At 47.0% G+C, this 25,852-nt stretch overlaps 1 non-coding gene across 1 annotated transcript; it reads right to left on the reverse strand.

The window, feature by feature from the left end:
* Window positions 1-16,604: 16,604 nt before the first annotated feature.
* LOC147751474 (5.8S ribosomal RNA) lies at window positions 16,605-16,758 on the reverse strand. The gene has a single exon (XR_015300145.1). It is a non-coding gene; the product is annotated as a 5.8S ribosomal RNA (ribosomal RNA).
* Between the last annotated feature and the right edge of the window lie 9,094 nt (window positions 16,759-25,852).

Here is a 25,852-nt window from a genome sequence, read left to right on the forward strand (position 1 = left end):
AGAGCAAAAGAAGGGAAAAGGGGAGAAGAAATGATAGGAATAAAGAGAATAGAGAAGAGACTGGAGAAGAGCGATCGGCGCATGAAAAAAGATACAAGGAAGTCAAGAAAACCCAGAGAACAAAGATAGTCATCTAATCAAAAGTGGGGGAGAGAAAACAGATAAAAAGAAATGTAAAACAAAAAGAAAAACAAAGAGAAGGAACAAAAGGGGAACATACCTACTAAAGGAGAGGATTAGAAGGAGTCAGGGAGGGATGAGGCTACACGGGGAAGGCAACACAACCAAGGTCAGGTAGGCGGAGAGCCAGGGAGACACCATCAGACGAGGAGGAAATCCTGCATGAACGAAAGGGAGAAGAGGGGTTAGGGTGCCATCAAAGAAGAACAAGAACATAGACAACAATTAACAGCACTAAACGTGATAAAAGTCAAAGGCAGTGAATGGAAGAAAACTTCTCAAATAGTGAAACTAGCAAAATGCCACAGCAGAACAGCAATGAAAGAAACTGCAACTGTGTGTATAGGCATTTATATAGCGCACTACTTACCCGTAGGGTCCCAAGGCGCTTTGACCGCTGCGAAACCCTTCCTGGCTTCCCTGAGAGATGGTCCCTTAATGGGTATCTCCAGGGTGGGACCAGGCATCCCCGGCGGTCTGGTGGGGCCGTTAGTGAAGATGAGGCAAGCTAATGCCCAGAGTTGCCGAGTGTGATCGCTGATCAGAGTGGGCACCAAGGCGAGAGAATTATCGAGTCCGCTGACCCTGGTCCAGAAACCTGCCGTGCCGGGAATCGAACCCTGGTCCCGGGCCGTCCTCCGCTCTCGGGTCTGCCGCCTCTAACCAGTGAGCCACACTACTTCACCAACTCAGCCAGGGAAGGAGGCTGAGGGTCCTGAGGAGTCCATGGTAGAAGTCTTGCGCACATTAATGAAGCTCTGTAGACGAACTGGATCTTCATAGGAGGTCGTCTTGTTGTTGTAGGTGACTTTGAATAAACAGGGGTGGTAGAGGCCATATCTTGCTCCCATTGAACGGAGATCATCTCTCATGCTTAAGAAAGCCTTGCGTCGGTTAGCTGTGGCCTTTGCATAATCCTAGGCAAAAACCAACGAGGAGCCAGACCATGTCAACTTTGGAGAAGACTTGGCAGCTGACAAAACCTTTAGGATTTACAAAAAGGGGGTGGTGATGAACAGAGTGTCTGAGTTAAACAGACCACTCTTACCCAGTCCAAAGATCAGGGCTTGATCCATCACCGTTATTTATCTCACTGCCCCATCCCAGCTCAGAACCTGGCTATATGCAAATCAGTCTGTCCCTGGCCCAGTGCATCATGGGAACAGGGCAGACTAAACTACCAAGCCAGTTCTTCACCAGAAAGGAGACAAGCTACCGGGGACCGGTTTCTGGCATTTCAGCCTTCTTCGGCCCGGCTTGCTTGAATCCTGATGGAGCAGTGAGAAAGGGACTCATGTCTGAGTATACCCTGCCACACCTATAGTGGCCAAAAACGATTTACAAAAAGGGGGTGGTGATGAACAGAGTGTCTGAGTTAAACAGACCACTCTTACCCAGTCCAAAGATCAGGGCTTGATCCATCACCGTTATTTATCTCACTGCCCCATCCCAGCTCAGAACCTGGCTATATGCAAATCAGTCTGTCCCTGGCCCAGTGCATCATGGGAACAGGGCAGACTAAACTACCAAGCCAATTCTTCACCAGAAAGGAGACAAGCTACCGGGGACCGGTTTCTGGCATTTCAGCCTTCTTCGGCCCGGCTTGCTTGAATCCTGATGGAGCAGTGAGAAAGGGACTCATGTCTGAGTATACCCTGCCACACCTATAGTGGCCAAAAACGATTTACAAAAAGGGGGTGGTGATGAACAGAGTGTCTGAGTTAAACAGACCACTCTTACCCAGTCCAAAGATCAGGGCTTGATCCATCACCGTTATTTATCTCACTGCCCCATCCCAGCTCAGAACCTGGCTATATGCAAATCAGTCTGTCCCTGGCCCAGTGCATCATGGGAACAGGGCAGACTAAACTACCAAGCCAATTCTTCACCAGAAAGGAGACAAGCTACCGGGGACCGGTTTCTGGCATTTCAGCCTTCTTCGGCCCGGCTTGCTTGAATCCTGATGGAGCAGTGAGAAAGGGACTCATGTCTGAGTATACCCTGCCACACCTATAGTGGCCAAAAACGATTTACAAAAAGGGGGTGGTGATGAAACAAAACCTTTAGGAGATCGGTATATTCCAGAAAGTAAAGAATGACACCTCTGGATCTCTGCGAGGGGGATGCAGAGGTGGAAGGACGACCCAAACGGTGCGCGCGTTGGATGTTGAGGCTGGTACCTTCAGTTAAACGAAGCAGTTTGGGAAGAAATGTTTTGAAGAAGGAGCGTGAGTCTGAGCCTTCAAGTCCCTCCACCAGACCGTAAATGCGGAGATTGTTCCGTCTATTCCTATTTTCCAACTCCTCCACCTGGCGTTAAAGAACAGGCACTTGCGAGTTCAAATGAGATACAGTGGAACATGTCTCCTGGAGGGATGTAACTGAGTGCTCAACTAAAGAAACCCTTGTTTCCATTTAGGACCAGTTGTCCGTAAGCGCCTGGAGTTTGACATTGGTTTCCTCCATGAAAGGGCGTAATGATCTGATTTCCTCCAGAAAGGGGCGAAAGGACCTAATTTTGTCCAGTAATAACTCCATGGAGACAGGTGTAGACTGTTTAGGTGGTGAGGGAGGATCTTTTTTCAATCTCTTCATAGTAGATTTCCCCGATGAAGGTTGGGAAGACTCCATTGCAGTGTCAGATCACGAAGACGCGAGAGAATCCTCCAACTTAGAAAAGGCCGAGAAAATCTTAAAATGTTTAACCAAGGCAGTCTTTGTTGTGGAAGGCAAGCGTGACAGAGACTTGAGCCTGCCCATATAATATAAATTATACCAACGCAGTTAAGCAGCTGTGAGAGAGAGAAGCGCAAAATAGTACAGTGTCACCCAAAAAGGATTACAACAGAAGCACCCAGATTGTCATAAAAGGAGGAGGGAGCAAGCTATGACGTTAAATGAGTGCAGTCAATTGAGAAGTCATAGAGTATCTGGAGTAGGCAAGGCAAACCTCAAAAAGCAGAACAGATGAGTAAGGTAAAATGCATTAAAAGCAGCAGATGAGGTGCAAGACTGTGAAGCATTTCATTGTAAAAGGGCATGTCGTCACAAATAGAAGAGGCCAGCAAAGGAGTAAGCCATAGATTCCTTGAAGGCAATGGGGTCTATCCATCAAACAGCGAGCATAGCTGGAGAAATAAAGGGCGTTATGCGAAAATAACAGACCACGTAGAAAAGGCAAGTCCCAGACTCAACTATACACAGGAATCTTCATAAAGAGAAGATAGGGGACAGCGGTGTGAATCATGGTGTCTTCCGTATATCAGAAGCAACATCTGCCAACAGGAAACAATCAGGAGAAAGGTCTCTGTCTCCCAAACACTGTAGAGAGAGTATCTGAGGAGGACAACTGAAGCATCACAGGGCGGCAGTCGCGACGGCCATGAAGCAAAAAGGACGCTGCTGTAATTACACAACGGAAAAGAAGCAGCAAGAGCTAAAAGGCAACATTAGTGCATAAACAGGAGCAGTGTTGGAGAGACTTGACGAGTGAGCATGCTGCGTTAGACAAAGCGTACCCGTAAGTCTTTGAGCGTAATATGAAACGCGCTACATAGATAATGGCGGTCGCCACAGCTGCGCAGTAACTAAAGCCTCAGTGCAGCATTAATCCTGACTTCAGGGCAAAGGGAGTGTCTCTAGACGTGGTGGGGTCCTCCGGTTATACTTCAGAATGCCGACCAAGTACACATCGGGAGGACGAAAGTGCGCAACTCGCTGAGGAAGAATGCAAAATGGCGGCCGCTGTGACACGGGCTCGCCAACACTCACTCCGATGAAATGCGTCGTCCTGGTGGCACCCCAGAAGCCCTAAGCCCTCCAACGTCCCAAGGCAGTCTACAGACGTTCCGACATTAAGCCAGCACCTCCACGCAAGAAAAAGCGGGCAGAAAGCGGGATTCTCCCGGCGTCGCAGCGGAGCCTCACTTGGGCGCTGCCATCACCCTTGAGCGCCAAGCCACGCCCCCCGTGGTGGCAAATAATGATGAAAGCAAAAACCAAACTGGGTATTTTAACTGTATTACAACAGAATTGAAAGCTATTAATGAATATATGCCGTCTATAGTGCATCAAGTGGGGCCTACAAATGATTTAAATTCCCTAATAAGTCACTCTTTAAATGAATCAAGAGCAAAAGGTATCTTTGAAAATGTTGTGCCTAAAGTCCCAATGCTTGTGCAGAAAAGGGCAAGTAAGGTTTTTTTAAATAAAAGAAGGGCTTTGGATAAATGGGGGACACAAAATTGTAGTAAAAGGATGAAGAAAAACAAAGGTGTGAAGAGGGACACTAAAGAATAGTTCAAAGGGGACAAAGCAAACAGTTTGTAGTTTGCACAGAAAGGGAAAAGATTCAATCAATAGTAACAAAACCCAAAGTTCAGAGAATATTTAGTCCGGTAACTAACCCAAATAAATATGGAGTCCAAAAAAAGCAGATTCAAGTGGTGAAGCAAGAGGAGAATTCATGTCCCAGGACCAACAGAGCTCCCAATTGCATTAACAACAATTGGGCAATGACAAATGTATTAATAAAGGTATGAACAAACATGAATTAATCGGTATATCTGCCCACTCAAATGGGACTAGGGAACTAAATCAGAAAGTTCGAGGGATGGTAGATCGGTTATCAGTACCAGTATTGTTAATATTAATAGTCCTAGTCATGCTGTGAGTCGATAACCGAGTGGGGAGCCGTTAGCAACCAATTTTGATACTATTAAATAAGGGAACAGGGCTAGTAAGATGAGGTCATTAAACAGGTCAAAGTTACTTTGTATCTTCCATACATGGGCAAGCCTAAAAGACATAACCTCTAGCGACCTTAAACAAATGATATCCTCACAGGACTAACAGTTATTAAATTCTTATCTAAGCTCATTAAGAAAACTATTGAGGTTGCAAGGGATGAAATAGCTGCAACAGGTATTACATTTGCATCACCCCAGGAGCAAATATCCCGCAATTAAGGCCATTTTTAAAATGTACTCAGGGCTTGATTTAAGACAAGTACATTTTGTCCTAAAAGACGGTAAGTCCAATGGACCAAATAGAACAAGAGGACATGTGAGAGATAATTTACACATGACTATATCAGTGAAACTAGTTATAATAGATTCGATCCAATCAACCCAGATATGTCCCTTTGGCACAGGTTGTCTGGTTCTAGTGGAATTGATTAGGATAGAGCCGCTACCAACAGTCTTTTGGTACCGTTACGGAACGTGTATGGCCTAAGGCGGATTTTGGAATTTGATCAATTTGAAACAATCATTGCAGAACACAAGACTTTATGCTTTCAGGAAACCTGACTGTCAGAGGAAAGATTTTTCTTTGTGGGTTTCCCTCAGATTTATTCTGAAACTTTGCCAAAAGGCTCTGGGCGCAATTCGGGGTTATTGGTCACTTTGGTTTCAATGAATATTGCGAAGGGAGTTACTCAGGTGCATAATGAAAGTGAGTGGCTGCATGCAGCTAAGATAGATCTGTTTAATCTCGACTGAACTGGAGGGCACATGGTGATAATAAACTTATACCTCAATTAGAAGAAATACAAGAATATTTTGATGCAGTAGGAGCTATTAGAAGACGTAGGACAAACGCTAGTGTTATATCCATCGAGTTTGATATTAATTTTGGGAGTTGTTAACTTGAGGCTACAATCAGCTCAAGATGAAACAAATTTTGGGGATAGTTTTGAAGCATGTAGAGTTCCATTAGCCTCATGTCCATTTATTTATTTTATTTTATTTATTTTGAAAGTTTCATCAAGCGCGGACAAGACCCTTGCGGGTATCTGAGCGATTTACAGTAAATGAGTTTATGTATATCATATATAAAAGATATGCAGGACCAAAATACATAACATCATAGAGCAAACAAAAGAAAAACAAACAGGATGCAGAGCAGGAGAGGCCTGATGAGTCATGATAGTACAATAAGGATAAGTAAGTCAAATATATAAAACATCAACTAAGCAGACAAAAAGCAAAGCAAGAAGGTGCATAGCAAGGGCGGACTGCTAAAGCATGGTAATGGCCACTATATTGATTAGGTTGACAGGTTTGCTGAAGGGTATGGAAGTTCTCGCGGAAACATGGGACTTTGTTTAAGTGAATTTTGCCATAAGGATGCCTTTTACTTCAAATTTGAAAGGTGAGGTGGAGGGGTTCAGTCTTGTTTCCGGGGGAAGGGCATTCCAAATCCTGGGTGCCATTCCTGAGAAGGATCGTTTATACGTTTTCTCTTGTTGAATTTTTGTGGCTTCAGAATGAGGTTTTCCACACTTCTTGTGGATCTTATCTCACCGGATATTGTGAGTTTTTGTGTGAGATAGCTGGGTGCCTTGTGATGTAAGGCCTTATGCGTCATGCATGATATTTTCAGGTGAATTCTGGCTTCAGAGGGCAGCCAGTTTAGAGATTTTAGGTCAGGGGAGATGGGTCCTTCTTTTCGAACCAGGGATAAGTCTCACTGCCGCATTGGTAGGGGCTCTTAGAGGAACTGTAGTGGCTTTGTGGAGACCGCCTAGCGAGACACTACCATAGTCCAGCCGAGGTAGAACTAGAGCTTGAACCGCCATCTTGAAGTCATTGGCAGGAAAGAAGGGTTTCAGCTTCCTTAGTGTATTGATATCAAAGTTTGCTCCCTTCGTTGCATTACTAATGTGTTTTTGCATATTGAGGTTGCAATCCAGAGTTATAGTCAATGATTTAGCTGAACCCACAATGGGGTTAGTTGAACGTTGAGTGCTGTAAGGTGTTTGATTCAATCGTCCATTATGGATACTTTCGCGGGTGGGGCAATTAGGAGGAATTCAGTTTTTAAAGCATTCAATTTGAGGTGATTCTCTGCCAGCCATGTTTGGGTGGTCTTACGAGTAGTGTTAAGCAAATTCATGTTGTCAAGGGTGTTGATCTTAAGGTACAGTTGGGTATCATCAGCGTACATGTGAAATTGAACGTTGGACGCTTGTAGCAGATCGGTGAGTGGTTCCATGAATAAGTTAAAACGTGTAGGGGATAGCGAGGAACCTTGTGGGATTCCGAGCGTAACTAGAATGGGTTTGGACAGGGTGTTGTTGATCTTGAATTTTTGAGTCCGGTTTTGCAGAAAAGACGTAAACCAGTTAAGCACTGATACTGATAGACCCATTCTGTGATTCCACAGATCTATCAAGTTCTCGTGTTTGACCGTATCGAACGCTGAGGATAGGTCTAGTAGGATAAGAAGCCATGTTCCTTTTTGATCAAGTATTTGTAGTGCCTCATCAGTGATGTGTGTCATGGCTGATTCCGTGCTGTGATTTGCACGGAAGCCAGATTGATGTTTGTTAAGAAGGTTGTAGTGATCAATATGTTTTGTCAGTTGGCGGTGAACACATTTTTCCAGAAGTTTGACCAAGGTGGGAATATTGGAGATAGGGCGGTAGTTGTTTATGTCGGTGGGGTCAGCTGTGGGTTTCTTAAGGATGGGAGACACCTGCCCCACCTTTAGGGCGTCAGGGATGCAACCTTGAAGAAGTGAACTGTTGATGATTTTGGTCCAGAGAAGAAGAAGTAAAGTTCTTTAACCACATTTGCGGGGAGAGGGTTGGTGAGGTGATTGGCAGGCTTCAGGGCATTGAGAATTTTGCCTATAGCGTCTTCAGAATAGGTGTAGAACGATGACCATACCGCGTCATTTTTTAAAACAAACTTTGACAGGATTTGTTGTGTTGCACTTGGGGGTAGAGGGGAGGTTTTGGTGAGAGGGCAGGAGTGATAAATGTGATTATGAGGAGATCTTTCTTGATGTTCTCAGTCTTTAGATAAAAGTAGTTATTAAAATCTTCACACGTGGGTTGTGGGTGAGTTAGTTCTTGTGGACATTGAGGTGGGTCCTTAGATTGAGTTTTGATTTATTCAAAAAGTTTTTGGGGTCGATTTCTTGCCTGGTCAAGTTGGTGGTTGAAGAAGTCAGATTTGGTGCGCTAGTAACCATTTCTCTTTCTTTTTAGAGTCATGAGAAGCTTGGCAGATGGGACCGATCTCCAGTTGCGTTCAGCAGTTCTAAGAGAACATCTATCCTGGTTGAGAGGACCGTTGAACCGTTGAACCAGGGTTTAGCGTCTTTTGTGGAAGCTCCCTTTAGTTGCAGGGGTGCAAATTCGTTAATTATCAAGATCATAGAGTTGAGGTAGTGGTTGGTGAGATCATGTACGTTGGAAGACCCAACAGGGGGTAGAAGTAGATTGTGACTTGAAGCAGGTAACGTGTTAGGGCTGAGTTTTTTCTAGTCTCTTTTCCATACCTTAGGCTTTGTGGATTGGACCGAGTTAAGTTTGAGTGTTTCCTTCATAAAGAAGGTGATGATGTGATGATGTGACCAATCACAGGGGAGGATCGACTCTAGGATAGTGGAATCACTCTAAGGGATTATTAAGTCCAGAGTTGCACCGTTATCGTGAGTAGGGCTGTTGCAAATTTGGTTGAGGTTTAAGACGTTGAGGAAGTTTTTGAGACTGTTGACCACTATATCGTTGGGGTCGATCCAGTGGAGGTTAAAGTCACCAAGGAAAATTTGGGTGTTTTGTCAACCTGTGTATGTTGTGATCATGTCCATGAGGTGTTCTGTGTAGAGGAGTTTGTCACCGGGTGGGTGATAGATGATGTGTAGCAAACAGACAGGTTTGCCGTTACTGTTGATATTGAGGCTTATGTATTCACAAGAATGGAGTACTGAGGATATGGCTCTGTTTACGGTGATGTTGCTCCGGTGTATGCATGCAATACCTCCTCCTATCTTACAAGTCCTGTCCAGTCTGATGATGTCATAGTTAGGGGGTAATAGGATGTCGATGAGAGGCGAGGAGGATTCTGTAAGCCATGTTCCATTGAGAATTATCAGGTCCAGATCAGTAGAGGTAATGAAGTCCGCTATGTCAGTGGTGTGTTTAGAGGACGAACTGCAATTCAGGAGTGGACATTTAAACCGTGGTGTAGCGAGGGAAGTGGTGTGGCTCTGCATGATTGGGACTTTACAGAGATTATTGTCGATGATTCCTCTATTGTTGCGAGTAGAGGATCTATGAGGGTTGGAGAGGATAGGAGGGATGGGCATGTGTGTGAGTGAAACAGGGGTCACAAAGAAGGGTTCGTAGGAGAGCAGGAGAGAAGGAGAGAGCGAAGATCAGTCTCCGAAAAAGGGTTGTTGGTTCGCATTGGCGGGAGGATAGATTATGAGAGGGTACTGATTTCCAACTGGGAGCATTGTGTTTGGGGGTTCAAGAGAGGTGAGTTGTGGGCTTGCTAGGTATACTGTTTCTGTAGGATCTGGAGAGCCCTGATTGTCTCAATAGCATAACTTTAAAAGCGTGGAGGTCCTCTTTGATTAAGTGAAGTGTGGACATGATATCATCTAGTTTAGTGTCTGGTGTGGTTATGATGGGGTTGGAGGTGGTGAAATGAGTGTTTGTGTCTGCGCTGTGGTCTGGTTGTGTGTATGGGCTGGTGCAGGAGTGAGTAGGTTAGGATGTGCAGATGTGGGTTTGTGTGGGAGGGATGTTGATGTTGGCGGCTGAGCAGTGGGTTTGGCATGCTGGTGGGCGGAAGTGTGAGGTGAGATTGGAAATGGTGGGTGTTCAGAGGGCGTAAAAGTCTAAAACAGTGGTCAAATTGCAGAGCTTCTCACAGAGTCTAAGCTTTGTCTGTCTCAATGACCGCTATGGTTCTGATACACCAGTTCTGCATACTTACAGACATGGTAATACGGAAGACCCCATAGATTATCTCTCTAACCAAACATGGCATTTCTCCTTAATTGAGGACTTTCAGGTTTTACCATACCAAATGAGCGACCATTTCCCATTGGCAGCTAACTTTCAGCTAAGAAGAGAAGTAGTTATGCTGGTAGATATTAAATTTCCCAAGCATCTGATGATGCTTATAAGTGCTCACCATATTCAGGCTCAAGCAGAACTACTAAATAACATTGACCCATACTCCCATTTCAGGAAAGAGACCTGGTGAATACATACGTAGGCACAATAAAATCTTTGGTTACCCGCCTAGTTACGGACAGGCGAGATACAGTTGCGATAGTAAAGCCTTGTGCTGGTAAAGGGAGGAAAAGGAACAGATGGCTTGACACTGAATGCCAACTTATGAAGCAAACTTTAAGAACGTTACAGTGTGTGCAGACGTTGATTAATGATAGTATGGCTTATTGAGAACTGTTAAAACAGTATGAAAGAATAAGGAATTTTTGAGGCAATATTTTATAAGGAACATTGGGAGGAAATTATGTTGGCTATTTTAGAAAAAGGCATCCAAAAGGTGAGGTTAGCATGGTACCTGAGGATTCATGTGCTAAGTTTATACCTTCCCTTTATAAGAGAAAGGGTGATGCGGCCTTCCCGATCTATGGTCCCATAGCTAATGAGACCTTAGCACTCTTCTCTGAAACAGTAATAAAAGATGTAGTATTAGAATAAGGCTCACTTTAGCTGCAAGACCTGATGATGTGCTGGCAATAGTAATACAATAAAATCAGGATTGGTGGAGAAATATAAAGCCTTTACTGCTACAAGCATTTATTATTAGACCTATACATAAAAAGGGTGACCCTATGGTCCCAAAAACCTATAGGCCTATTAGCCTTATGATGTGGTGGCCACAATATATGAGAAAATATTATTTAGCAATCTTAAAGTATGGCTTGACAAGGGGATCTTAATTCCAGTAGAAGGAGGGGGCTTTAAATAAGGTCATTCCACAATCGAGCATTGTTTTGGTCTCTGGGCAATTGCCTGTAAGACAGTTGAAGTTAAGGGAGTCGTGCATGCTTGCTTTGTTGAATTTAGAGAACCTAGTTAACTGTGAAACCTTATTGGCAAAATGAAATTATCTGAAAATCCCAAAAGGTCTATTGATAATACTGCGAGTTCTCCACACTAGCTAAGCCAGGGTAGTCGATAAAGGGGGAAGCCTCTCAAGAAAGTTAATATGGATAATGGTTTTTGCCAGGGGTGTTTGATGGCTCCAACACTATTTGCACAATATTTAGCCATTCTACCCAGCATCTTGCAATCTACATGGTCGTTTTCACCAAAATCGGGAGGTTCTCATATTATTTGACTCGGTCTTTAAAGAAAGTTAGAGGAATTTATGAGGCACTGCGGAATTAAAGATCAATTAATTAATTTTGACAAGATTAAAACAATGACATTTGACAAAAAGAAAGTGGTGAAGGGATGGACTATTGGGAGTATCAGAATATAAGTATTTGGGAATGATTTGTACTAACTCCTTCTGGAGTAGGTGCACTAATAGGTTGAGACATAAAGCCACCTCAACCATTGCTGTTTTAAAAAAATGTTGAAGTGATTACAGTGGTCCATCACTTCACCCGGTTCTGGATGCATTTTGAGGTATGGTCTTCCCACCATTTGTGCATGCAGTGGAGGTTCTAGGTATGAGCAGGTATAGAGGAAGGTGTTAAAAAAGAGGATTTGTGTGTAAAGAATCTGCTCTCCTTACCAACATGTGCTTTTGCCCAGGCAATAAGGATGAAATCTGGGTTGGAATCAAATGGTTGCTCTTATTCATTCCTTGAGATTCTGGGATAATTGAGCAGCCAAAGGTAGCCTCCTTGTGGAGTGATAAAATAAAAAAACTTTAGTTAAGGAAGGAGAGGTTTAAAAAGTGGTTGCTTGATCTAGCAAATATATTGCAAATAAACAATTATAGTATTACTCTCTCTGCCACCATTTTAAAGAATGAATGAAAAAAGTGGGTGAATTGTTTTGGGAGAGAAAAAGATCTGGAATATTTAGGACACTTAAAGCCTCTGCAAATATTTGCGAAGTTTGAGAAACTAATACCTCCTTTGCCTATCTGCATAAACTGCCCAACCTTGTAATATGTAATGCAAGCTTAAGGTTTGGAATTGGTCTACATCCACTGCAATTGCACCCTGCAGGATTAGCAGTTTTTTAAGAATCAAGAAGGTGTATGTAGCTGTGGGTTAAATATGCATCTAAAGATCAGGCTTATTACATTGAATTGTCTTTATGTTTTATATGATCTTCTGAATTTTTTAAAACCTGTTTAAAATTTGGTTTAGGTAAGAGCAAGATCAGCAGCAAGAGATTCTGTGTTTCATATGCAATATAAGGATGTAACCTGTGCATTGGCTAGACCTTTAATGGCTTTATACGATTGCATGCCTGTGATATGTGATTTTTAATCGTTGTAGACTTTATGATACACTTTTACTGTATATTACAATACCATGTCTTATTAATTTTATATTCATGGTTTAAGGGACTTTGGGGCATATTATCAAGGGGGTTTATCTCCGCTTTTTTGGTTTTAAAAGCCAAGAAAGCGGAGATAAAATTATCTCCCTATTACCTAGCTGTCGCTAACACCAGTTAGCGACAGCTCGTAGGAGATAGCGACCATCTTGGGCCCCGCTTTGCATGTCAGTGATATTTATCACTAATGACATGCAAAGTGGGCGTGCCAAGATGTTAGCGACTGGAAACAGTTGCTTACATCGCTATCTCCTATTACCAACTTTTGGAGATATTCGCGCTAAGCGCGAATATCTCCAAAAGCTAACACCTGCCCTGAGAAGTTCTTAGCCATGTTATCCAATGGGAGGTTGATAACATGGCTAAGAGCATTAGCTCGGTAATGCATGAATATCGTGGACTTTTCAGCGATATTCATGCATTGCGGCCGATTTTTATCGCATTTGCGATAAACCTTGGTAATACCAAGGTTTATCTGCGATAAAAATCGCCGCAGCTTAGCGGTACATTTTTGTCTCTAACCAAGCAATAGCGATAATTATCGCTATTGCTTGGTAATATGCCCCTTTGTCTCAAATAAAATGATTTATGAACGGAGTTGACTAAGCTTTGATCCAGTGCCATATAGTGCCATGCTACTGCTCCTTGCCCGCCAATGAGAAGTGATAAAGAAGTAAGTCATGATACCTTGAATGGAAAACAAAATCAGCACATCACCAATCACTAGTGAGTCAGTGTTGGGTCAGTGAGGGAGTCACTCTGGATGTACAGTGCCTTCAGGAGGCTGGTAATACCTGATCTGTGTATTGTGGGTACTTTATATTTAATAACGAAGAAATATACTCCGAAGTGAAGTATAATGTTGTGCTCTACGTAGAGTGAGGAAAGCGACATAAGAAAAAATGCAAGATGCATAGTAAACACCATTTGGATATCAAAGGTAGGAATATAGTTAATAGTCCATATGGTCTCCTTTCTCTCCATGCCTCTGCTTCAGTGGGTATGTCAACTTGTCCTGTCTCTGTCCTAAGGCAAAGCTTCCACCACTTGGTGTAGACTGGCATCCTGATTCTCTCTTCAGTGGCCCCTCATACCTTGGTGCAGAGGCTGGTACTTGACAGGTTTCCACAGGAGGGTTGAGTCCTCATGACATGTGGGACTGTCGCTCCACGAGCGGTTCTGTCCATTGGTAAATCATCCACAGTGTTGAGAAACAGTTCAAGGTTACTGGGACCCAAGGGGGTCATATTTAAGGCTGCTGTGCTTCACCAATTCACGAAGCACCAGGAATCTAGTGGTAGCAGAATAGTCAGGGGAAAGAAACACCCAGTGTCCATCAAAACAAACATCGAGTGTTGGATTGCTAGGCCCGGTAGGACTGGATGGGTCTTCTGAAGTTCCTATGGTTCAGATAATCAAAGATGGAGGTGTTCAGGTACATATAGTTTTCAGGTCACCTTTTTCCCCATTCGGACACCCCATGTATTCGAAAGTTGTACCTCCTCTCTCTGTCCTCCAAATCCGTACCTTTATGATGAAGGAATTGAACATCTCAACCACAATTCGGAAGGCAAGGCGATCATATTGGTACTCCACTGCATTGAGGATCTGATCCCTCTTATCCGGATGCATGTGCATGGAAGACATCTCCTGCCCCAGGAACGGACTTCACTTCTGTAGTGATGTCCATCATCTTAGCGTCCATGGGACTGAGTGTGCAATCTTTGGGTAGGATTTCTCTGAGAAGCATTTCCATATTGGCGCCTGTTGAAGACGATGCAGTGCTTTTCCAATTCAATTGTGATCTGCTCACCACTTCAGAGAAAAAGAAGTTGGCAGGCCAGTTGTTTACAAGATAACATGTGGGATAGAGCTGGCTAGGCAGGTCTGGAACCTATGGCTTTGTTTGCCAGATATCCCTCCTGACCATCCAGTCATCGCTCCCGGCCCAGTCATGTGGGGAATATCCTGGTAGCAACAAGTGCCCAAGGACTCGAAAGTGCACTGGACAATTCTGGAAAAAGTGGACTACAGTCTCAAAGGTCAGAAAGGTGGTGAGGCCTAATATACTGCTGAGACTGAATAGCACCAAGGAGAGGGGGAGATAAGTGCTAAAAACAAATCTCTACACTCAATACGGGAGGTGCATAAGTTCATGAGGGGCAGGCTATCCTTTCAGTCCACAGAAGTGAAGCAGCACGCTTCATTGACTCCTGGCCACCTGCACTCCTTTATGTCCAAGGGTGTCCCAAGATGCCTAATAGCGATAGAGCCTACATGGAGGGATCAGGGCTAAGCCAAGGGCAGTGTGCCCACATACTCCTAAAAATGATGTTGCACCAGGACCACCTGGGTGAAAGTGATTAATCCTCACCCTGTTACCTTTTTCTGGAGTGTAATCAGTGCAAGTTTGAGGGCAAGGCAACAGAGAGCAGAAGTGACAAGTCTATTAGATGGCAGATCTCCCTAATCAGCAGAATGGGAGTCACTATTGCAACAGAAGGCTGGTCGAGCCCTAGCAGCAGGGAACACTGCCTCAGAGGCAGCCACTGAAACAGACAGTTGCAGAACTGTCCTGCTGTAGTCTCTGATAGGACTTTGAAAGTGGTGGATGAGCGGTGGTTCTTTTAAGGCCGGGCAGATGTGGAGAAGCGGCGGTCTCCTATATCGTTCTGACTGGCAGTAGATGGGTGGGCAGCTCCTCTTAAACCAGACAAGATGCTGTTTCTGCCTCAGCATGGTGTAGTGGAGGTGGTACTAATGTTGACATACATAATGAGTCAGCTGCGAACGAGATACACCTCCAAAGAAAAGCTGTGCAGTGGAGTCCCTGGTCAATTAGGAGTGATTCCACATTGCAGCAGGTTGGTGGTCATCCCCATCCATCAGAAAAACACAGATGTGGGCTGTCAGGGTTGCAGAGTGAAGGAGCTAGGCCTGGACGGCAACACAGCTCAATCAGCGGGAGGTCATGTCCACCTCCTGCCTTGCGCCCCTAGCACTCTTATGCTCAGACAGCTGCTATTGCATTACAAAAACAACAGTGCGATGGATGGAATGCCTAAATGATTCTCAGCCACTGGCAATCACGCAGGCCGCATCCCAATCCACTGTTTTTCAACACAATGCCTCCTCAGTATGGACCCAGCATGATGCTTGACCCTGATCCTTAAGGGGAACACTCCTGCCCGAACTGGCAAGGAGTGGATTTGCGGAGGGGGTCCGGAACTCCCGGGCCACCAACCTTCCCGCCATGTTGAATCCTCCAGGCAGACTGCACGGACCCCATCCGTTTACCTCTCGACGGTTTCACGCCCTCTTGAACTCTCTCTTCAAAGTTCTTTTCAACTTTCCCTTACTGTACTTGTTGGCTATCGGTCTTGCGCCCTTATTTAGCCTTAGATGGAGTACCACCCCCTTTAGGCTGCATTCCTAAGCAGAAGACCCGATCGCAGCGCGCCGGGGGCTGCTACCGGCCTAACACCGTCTGCGGGGTGAGCCTCAATCAGAAGGACTTGGGCCCCCAGAGCGACGCCAGGGAGTCGGTCTTCTGTATGCCACATTTCCCGCGCCCGCCGCCGGGCGGGGATTCGGCGCTGGGATCTTCCCTCTTTACTCACCATTACCGGGGGAATCCTGGTTAGTTTCTTTTCCTCCACTTAGTAATATGCTTAAAATCAGCGGGTCGCCACGTCTGATCTGAGGTCGTAGTAGAAAGAATGATGCCGGAGCATCTCAGGGGGTTTCAGGGGAAGGCCAGCCCCCCCTGCCTGGCATCCCAGCAGCACGTGCCCTCTTTCCACGGATCGCATCTGGAAGGGTTTCGCCCTCCCCGAGAAGCCGGCTGCGGAGATGGGCGCACGAGGTGTGTGCGAGTGGGCAGCCAGTGGGACACCACAGACAGCCACGCACGGCACGTAGCCAGGCACCTCGGGACGGGTCCCAGTGCAGAACGGTGGCCGGGGGCCAGGCGCGCCGGTGGCGTACCTCCACGGCAGGACCCGGTGAGGGACCCTGCCACGGGCGATCGGGGGGTCTGACCTTGTGGGGGGACAAAGGGGAAGCGAAGCTAACCCTGCGAGTGCCCCAGTCGCGTCCCGGGGAAGCCCTGGAGTGTTTAATGATCGAGCGACCCTCAGACAGGCATAGCCCCGGGAGGAACCCAGGGCCGCAAGGTGCGTTTGAAGTGTTGATGCTCAATGTGTCCTGCAATTCACACTAACTCTCGCAGCTAGCTGCATTCTTCATAGATGCGCGAGCCGAGTGATCCACTGCGAAGAGTCACAGGCAACTTTTCAAAAACGTTCGCCCACCTGCGGGCGCAGGAGAGGCGGGAGGAAGGCAACGCCGTCCGTCCACCGCCCGTGCAGCGAGACGGTCCGGGCACCCAGTTCAAGGCTACCCCTCTGGGAATCAGACTGCTCCATTGGGAGAGAAAAACATTGCCAGGGTCTCGGCCCGGGAGTCCCCAACGGGCGAGAAAGGGGGCTCCCAGTGCAATGGGAGCAGGCAGCCCTGCAGCCACCAGTTCCTCCCGGGGACACCGTGTGGGACCGCACAAGTCCTCAAACCCCTCGGCCAGACCGCACAGGACCGGGTCAAACCGGGTACCTGGCAACGAGGGAGGGTCGCTCCACCTGCTCATCAGCCGTCCATCGCCCGGGCAGCCCGAGCTATGCCGGCAGGTTGGCAATTAGCCCACCACCATCCTCCCTTGTCATATTAGTATAGTCAGATGCGAAATCATTGTAGACAGGAGTGTCTTGACGAACTGTTATTTTGGTATCAAGAGGCACAAGTTCCATAGATTTATTGCTAGTCCTTCTTTTCTCACTGCAGATTCTTCAAAGGTGATGAGTCTCTCAGTCTGAACCTCTTGGATAGTAGCAAGATTTGGTCTTCTGCTACATCTTTGGAGTCCACTGGGCCTAGAACTTATTATTGGCCACATGGTGTGGTTTTACCAGTTCGATGGATACAAACCTGTTCTCCTTTCTTCCAGCAAGGGGCGGCAGAAACACTGTTCTTGATCGCTAGCACAGGTACTGGGTTTCTGTAAGAAGGCCCAAATTCCTTCTTATCCACAATCTTTTCTCTGACTAGATCCACAATCTTTGGAATCCAGACAGGCCCTGCTGGGATGGGTGATTCGCCTTCAGTGGTCGTTGGCTTCGGTATTGTGTTGCTTTGACTTCTCCTTTTCTCATTTAAGTCCTGCAAAACAGCCAACCGGTCTTTGATATCAAAGGGTTTTTGTTCTACCACTGCAGTGTGACGATCAAGGTCCTTGACAAGCATTCTAGTACCAAATAGTATTTTATATTGCGTTATTCCACCCAGAGAATTTCTTGGCAGATTATTTAAACTACGTTGGACAAATATTACATGTTTGACCCACCCGTCACCCGAGCCTAATACCCTAGCTGTTATAGATTGCTTTATGTCCCGGTTTTTTGTTTCCACTACAGAATTTCCCTCAGGATGGAATGGAATCGAATACCGCAATGCAATACCCAGATTGGCCATGGCCTCCTTGTAAGCTTGCCAACTGCGTATGTGCCGATAAAGACTTGCAAATATTTTATAACAGTTCAGGCGTCAGCTGAGCACTGAGGCCACATCCAAATGAATCTTGAGCATCAATCCACTGCGACCATGATATATTTGTAGTTACAATCCCTTTGTAAGGGTCCACAGTGGTCCAGGTAAAAGCATGCTAATGGTTTATCTGAAATTAAAAGGGACATCTGCGCCAGGCGTTTCACTGTTGAAACCTTCATTTTCTGGCAGATTTCACATTCCAAAACATAGTTTCTTTTCTGTTTCTTCATGCGCGGACACCAGCATCTTTGTTTTAATAATGACACTGTGGCGGAAACACCTGCGTGTGCAGAGGCAAGCCCTTCATGTGCTGCTAAGATCAGTCCTAATCTATGTTCCATGTTTGGAATCACTCTATCCCCCACTCCAGGGATTTGAGCAAAAGGAACATTATTTATATCAGTTATATATGAATACTTGAAAGGAAAGCTTTTTGGGAACGTTTTACCGCTGTCCTTATTGGAAGCAGTGACAGCCTACATTATTTCACTGTCTATTTTTGTTTTCGAATGAGTGATTGCAACTACTGAAGCCGTTTTCACAGCTGCCTTCGCGGCTTCATCAGCCAATGAATTCCCTGCAACGTGAACGCCATCACGCTGATGACTCAGTGTATGGATCACATGAGTCTGTTGTAGTTCTTTCTGTAATTGAACTACTTGTTCCCAAAGCAACTTATGCTTGATTGTGCCATCTTTTATCTTTGAAACCGTTTTGAATCCAATTCTGCAAGTATTCAATGTAAGATTGAATGCAGTAATACGAGTCGCACACTCGAGATCAGTATTTTAAAGCGCCATCTTGTAGTTCAGCTAGCTGAGCTGTACAGTCTCCGAGAGATTGTGTTTTTGTGACCATAGGTCGGAATTTACCATCGTGTCAGCGACCTATAACAATAGCGCACGCAGCACTATAAGCTTGTTTACCCCCAATTGCGGGTTGTGCTAATCCGTCTGTATAAATTATACATTCCTACTGTTCTAAAGGCAGAATCTCAGTGGGCAGAGGACATTCTTGTTCGTATTGTAGAAATTCTTGTGTTTTCAAATAGGGGTCAAAAATGTATTCAACGTCTGTTGCAGCAAGAGACTTAACCCATTGTATACATGTTGGATGTAAAGCCTTTGCATATGGAATGCTTGCTTTTTTCACTGCCTCTAAGGCAGCTACAGGAGTAACGACTATTATGCGTTTTCCCTGTGCGAGGGCTCTTTCTTTGGCTACTGCAGTTTGAACCGCTGTCAGAATTTTCTCTGTTGAAGTGAATTTCATTTCAGCTTTTGTGTACAAGTGTGATTTGTAAGCAATTGGTACTTTTTCACCTTCATTAAAAGTTAAGTACGTGAATCCACATTTTCCCGGGATTATTCTGATTACAAGGTTGTGTACGTTTACGAGTGTCTGTAAATGTGATGTTGCTAACATGTTTGTTAGCTCTGAACCCAAATTTCTGTATGTTTCTGTGTCCAATTAGTTGTTTTGAAATCAGGTTTTATTAATTCATAGAGGGGTTTAACCCTTTCTGCGTAATGTATGTTCTTCCAAGATTTAGGAAACCTAGAATTGACTGTAGGTTTTTCAAAGTTTTTGGAGTTTGGAGCAGTGCACACATTTCTAAAAAGTTGGCTGCCAGGCTTTTGCCTTCAGTTGATAACTCGTATCCTAGAGAAAGCACGTTGAGGTGGGCAATTCTTGATTTCTTAAAGTTGAATATATACCCTTCAGAGGCAAATCCAAGTACAATGGTATTCACTCTGTTCAAGTGCCTGTCCAAGTCATCGTCTGTTAGATAGATGCCATCAACATAACATAATGCCTCATCATCATACGTTTGTAGTAACTCTGTTACTCTAGCTGAAAATAACGCTGGACAATTCTTGAATCCCTGGGGGAGATGACAGAAGTGACGCTGTGTCCCCATGATTGAGAAAGCGGTCAAGTTCCTGCTTTCAGGTGCAATGTTTTGACAGAAGAAACCGTTAGAAATATCTAATGTGGTTTTATATTTTTTACGCACAATGTTATTCATTAGTGCTGCACTATCTGCATTTTGTGCTGCAAAGGTTTTGCAACAAGAGTTTAAATGTCTGTAGTCCAAAACTAGACAATATGTATTGTCTCTTTTGGAGACAGGAAACAAAGGATTGCTCATTGACGAGGTGCATGATTCAATCACCCCTTGGTATTGAAGTAGCTCTAATATCTCCCTGACCTGTTTTTTAGCTTCTTGCTTAACTGGATACTGCCCCAGTGCAGTTGGTTGTGATTTTAACTGGATTTTATGGTGAGGAGAATCCTCATCCCATCCCACATGATTTTTATATAATGCTGGAGCCAAGACTACAGCCCATTTTCTGGCATTGGTATATTTTAAGTGAATTGGAATATGGTTGGAGAAGGCTGGCATAATGATGTCTTCGCCATGTGGGCACTCCCTGACAAATGTTGGTGGCCAGTCTTTTTCAGATAGAATAATGTCATAACCCTTTGGGAGCTTCTCCCAAGGGTGCTCTTATTTTCCTAGTTATGTCCCCCTCCATCCGGAGCGTTACTTCATATAACTTATGAGGTACACTAACCCTGATATCAGCTGTTCCAACTTGAATGTACTCATTCAAGTCCACTGTCTCCAGATGATCCTTCACAATCTTGCGAGCTATGGTGACTTCTGCTGCGCTCTCCACCTGGGGTTTGTTGTGCAATCCTAATAGGAGTTTGGACTGTTAGAGTCCGCATGACATATTGAACCAATTGTCTATGTATTTTTATGAGTTGTGTTAGTTGAACTAATAGTTCATCACTTGACATTTCTTCAATGTTAGGATGTGGTGTATAGATGTCTTGTACCGGCCATGTTGCTCCTGGTCCTTCTAGTGGACCGAGCCTGGTAATGTGATTTTGATGTTGTAGGGCACCTTTAAACCAGAGCTGAAGCTCTTGGTAAGTTAGTGGGATTTCAATGTCCTCGCGTAGGGGACATATTCCGTTGGATTATCCTTTACTTTGTAGAAGTGAAAAACTTGCGACACTGCTTTTGCTTCAGGGAAGACTATCCATGAATAGAATACATCTGTCTGCCGATATTCGTGTGCCTCTATGACAAAAATTACCCTACCACCTCTTGGTGATAGGCCATTTGTTATAAGCTTTATAGTGATGGTTTTCCTTAAGTTTTCCGGGATCATTATAGCATCCGGGTAGTTTTGTTGGAAACCTGTAATGTCCAAACCCGGTTGGTCTGCAGCTGCTGCAGCTCCACCAGTTGCGTTATTGTCGCCGTTATTCGACATTGTTTAATGAAAGTTTGCAGAGCAAGTTTCAAGGAAACAAAGACAAGGTGCACAATATTTTGGAACACTGTATCCTTCAACGATGAAAAAACCAAAAACTAATATATAGGATTTTCGTCCTACTCAGTTATAGTGGATATTTTATCCTTTTACCCACTCCAGACATCTATTGGAGTATTTTAAGGGAAAAAAGGGGTCTCTGTGAAAAGCACAACTGAGTTACTCTAGTATCGAGCGTTAAATTAGTGCCTTACCAAACGTTGGACGCCATGTTGTGTAGTTCCTATATTCCCAATAGGCTCTGCGCATTGGAATAATATATCCTATAGATTTGACGTAGGATTTATGTCGACTGGGTCACTATCGAGTTTATTAGACTTAATTGTGAGTGCCAGCTAGCTCAGAGGTCACTAGAAAGTTTCCCGAATAAACAAGAAGGCATTAGTTTCTGGCAACTGCATAAACATGACAACTTTGTTTCCCCAAGAGTCATGAAAACAATAGATAGATATTTTACTCAGTCAATCGTGCATGCTTCGTTTCATCAGAGGTGCTGAGAAATAAGAGAGACGGGCGTTTTCAATAAAAGGGTTTATTGAACAGTCTTCTTTCTCAAGCAAGTAAAATGAATTGCTACAATCATAATACTGGTTGCAAAGTATAATGCGTACAGTAAAAAGAGTATTATGAAATAATACTGTAAAAGCATTGTCTGGTTTATAAACCATAGATAAATACATACATAAATAACAAAGGCTAAAAAGTTCTCAACTAGTCCTTCTAAAATACGCCTACCCCAATGTAACTAACCTAGGTCTAGTACGAGGGAAGAAATCAGTGTGGTGTAGCATAGGTTTAGTTTTTCTTTGGCAAGAATCTAACCAAGATTTCTCTTAGGGTCTAATCAGCTCCGTACCTTGGTTTTAGAATGAAGGAGGTCTGGTATCTCTGTTTCGGGACTTGATTTCCCAACACCCCGCGAGGGAGCTTGGAAACACTGGAGCTGGATTCTCAGCGATAGAAAGGACAGCTTCTCGATCAGTGCGTCAGCTAGAGGGTCGGCTTCCATCTGCACTTGCTGAAGCGAGCTGGTCGGGCAAGTAGATAGTTGAGCTGCTCTGAACCACCGTGTGTTTGCTAGGGCAAGTGTAGGCATATTTATACCTTGAAGGTGCCTAGTTTGATGTAAAATCAGACATAATAACGTCATCAAAGAACCCCAAGGGAACCGTAGTTCTTTGAAAACTCTATGATTTTTAGGACAAATCAATATTCAAGCAAGGGGATGTCCCTGACTGCTAAAGCTGAGTTTTCCAAGAAATTGTTGTGGCTTTTTCGAACTAGTGGAAATAGCCATGCCTATATTTGGACTGGATGGTTTATGTCTAAATATGGGTATGATTTCTATGTCTATATAAGGGCAATGTAAATTATACCTATATAAGGGCATGAATCGGTAAATTACAGTTGGATCCTAAAATGCTACACAACATCAGCTTCGCCGGACCTCACGGAGGTCTGCCTGCGCAAACTCAGAGAAAAAAATCCATCGGGAAGGGGCTGAGAGGCAGGTGCATACCCGGGACCCTGGGGGCCCCGGAGAGCGGGCCCTGGTGCCACCTTCCCCCAACTCAGCATCACCGGACCTCATGGAGGTCTGACTGAGGATAAAAACTCAGAGAAAAAGGACCATCGGCAAGGGGTTGAGAGGCAGGCGCGTACCCGGGCCCCTTGGGGCCCTGGCGGGTGGGCCTGGGTACTGCTTTCCCCCGTCTCAGCATCGCCGGACCTCACGGAGGTATGCCTGATCAAACTCAGGAAAAAAGGACCATCGGCAAGGTGCTGAGAGGCAGTAGCGTACCCAGGCCCCTGGGGGCCCCGGCGGGCGGTCCCGGGTTCTGCCTTCCTCTGATTCAGAAGCACCGGACCTCACGGAGGTCTGACTGACACTCTCCCTAGTAATATGGAGGAAAATGACCCCCTTTTCTTGTAATCCGTGTCCTCGAGGTGACAGAGGAGACTCAAGGCGCGAAAGTATCCGACCTCCTGGAGCCCTCACTGGGACCAGGAAGCCAAATGGCACCTCATCTGGACTTCCAGGGAAGCATGCCCATCTGGTCGCCCCATAGGAAAGCATTGTGTGCGACCAGATGGCCGAAGGGATAGGTGCGACAGATGGCCGATGGGATAGGTGCGACCAGATGGCCGGGCCCCAACGAAAGAGTGAGTGGGCGCCGGGGCATGGGGAACAGGAAGCCCAGGGCCCCAGCCAAGGAGGCTGAAAGGAGGACCCTACAGGCCTTCCGACCGGGGCCCGCGGACACCTTGAAAAGCAGGGGAAGCCTGCACTGGACCGACGGACCCCTGTCCTGTGCCCTGGGGACTGGGCCCAAGGCCAGAGCACCCGGCCCGGGACCCGGCTGGGCCCCTGGACGCAGCCAGGGCTCCCAGGCCCAGAGGCACAGGGCAAGCCTCCCCGGGCTTGCCGGATACCATCCCGGGCACCCTGCCACAAGGCAGGACTGAGAACAGGCCCCGGGGTGGGAAGGCCAACCTCCCTGGGGCCCTCAGGGGCCCCAGATGGAGCTCCTGAACCCAGCCAAGCAAGGGGAGGTTCCCCGGGCACAACTGAACCTCGTACTGGGCCTTTGGCATTGTGGGAGCCTGGGAACAGGGCCCAGCGCCGGAGCACCCAACCCGGGGCCCGGCCGGGCCCCTGGAACCAGCCATGGCTCCCGGGCCCAGAGGCACAGGGGAAGCCTCTCTGGGCCAGTTGGACACCATCCCGGGTACCCTGCCACGTGTCAAGACGTCAGGACCGAGGACGGAGCCCGGGGAGGGGAAGCCACCCTCCCTGGGGCCCTCAGGGGCCCCAGATGGAGTTTCAGAACCCAGCCAAGCAAGGGGAGGCTCCCCGGGCACAACGGAACCCCATCCTGGGCCTTTGGCAGTGCAGCAGACTGGGGAACAGGGCCCAGGGCCTGAGCACCCGGCCGGGGCCCCTGGACCCAGCCAGGGATGCCAGGGCTGGAGGCGCAAGGGAAGCCTTGCCAGGCCCTCCGGACCCTGTCCCGGGCACCCTGCCATGCGGCAGGATCAAGGACGGAGCCCAGGGTGGGGAGGCCGCCCTCCTCGGGCCCCTTTACCCAGCCTATCAGGGGGAGTCTCCCTGGGCCCGCCGAACTCTTCCAGGGCAGCCTGCCACGCGGCAAGCCCAGGTAAGAACCCAGGGCTTGGGCAGCACCCTGGCCATTCCAGCTGCCGGCTGAAGACTGCTAGGCCAATAGTGGTCCCAGAGTACCTTATCCCTAATAATCCGGAAGAAGGCAACCCCTCTTTCTGGAAACCCGCACGCACAGAGTGATGGAGCGGACTCTAGGCGTGAACGTGCCTGACCTCCTGAGCCCTCCCTGGGATCGGGGAGGCGAATGGCACCTCAGCGGGACTTCCAGGGAAGACCGGCCATCTGGTCGCCCCATTGGAAAGCATTGCGTGGTCAGATGGCCGAGGGGAAAGGTGCGACCAGATGGCCGGGACCGAAAAAACTCCCAGCTGCTCCCGCCTGCCTATGCAGGGCAGGGCTCAGGGGCTCCACTTCCCGGGGTCTTGGGGACCCCGACTGGGCCTCAGGCACGGGGAGGTCCACCGGAGCTCTCGGGCCTGGACGCCTGGGGTAGGACTGCCCGAGACCCATGGAGCCTGTCCCGGACACTTTCCCCCGCAGTTGTCCCGGAGGAGGGAGCCCCGGATGCCATGGGGAGGACTGCCCGGGACCCATGGAGCCCGCCCAGGGCACTTTGCTATGCCGTTGGCCCGGAGGAAGGAGCCCCGGATGCCCGGGGGAGGACTGCCCAGGGGACCCATGGAGCCTTTACCCGGGCACTTTGCCATGCCGTTAGCATGGAGGAGGGAGCCCCAGATGCCTGGGGGAGGATTGCCCAGGAACCATGGAGCCTGTCCCGGGCACTTTGCCATGCCATGGGCTGGAGGAGGGAGCCCTGAATGCCTAGGAAGGTGTTGCCCGGGTATAGCCCATCTGGTCCGCGGCAGAGAACCACCAGCCCGGGAGGGGTGTCCAGGCATACCCTGCCCCTAGTAATCTGGAAGAAGGCAACCCCGCTTTCTGGGAACCCGCGTACACAGAGTGACAGAGGGGACCCGGACCACGGAGGCGCCCAACCTCCTCGAGCCCTCCCTGGGATCGGGGAGGCAAATGGCACCTCATGGGGACTTCCAGGGTAGACCGGCCATCTGGTCGCCCCATTGGAAATCATTGCGTGTGACCAGACGGCTGAGGGGAAAGGTGCGACCAGATGTCCGGGACCAAAAGGACTCCTAACTGCTCCCTCCAGCCTATGTAGGGCAGGGCTCGGGGACTCAGCTTCCCGGGGGCTCATGGACTCCGGCTGGGCCTCAGGTACGGAAAGGACCACCAGACCTCTCTGGCCCGGACGCTTGGGGGAGGACTGGCCAGGACCCATGGAGC

The sequence above is a fragment of the Lissotriton vulgaris genome, chromosome 1_1, assembly GCF_964263255.1.
Source record: "Lissotriton vulgaris chromosome 1_1, aLisVul1.2, whole genome shotgun sequence".
Taxonomy (NCBI): Eukaryota; Metazoa; Chordata; class Amphibia; order Caudata; family Salamandridae; genus Lissotriton; species Lissotriton vulgaris.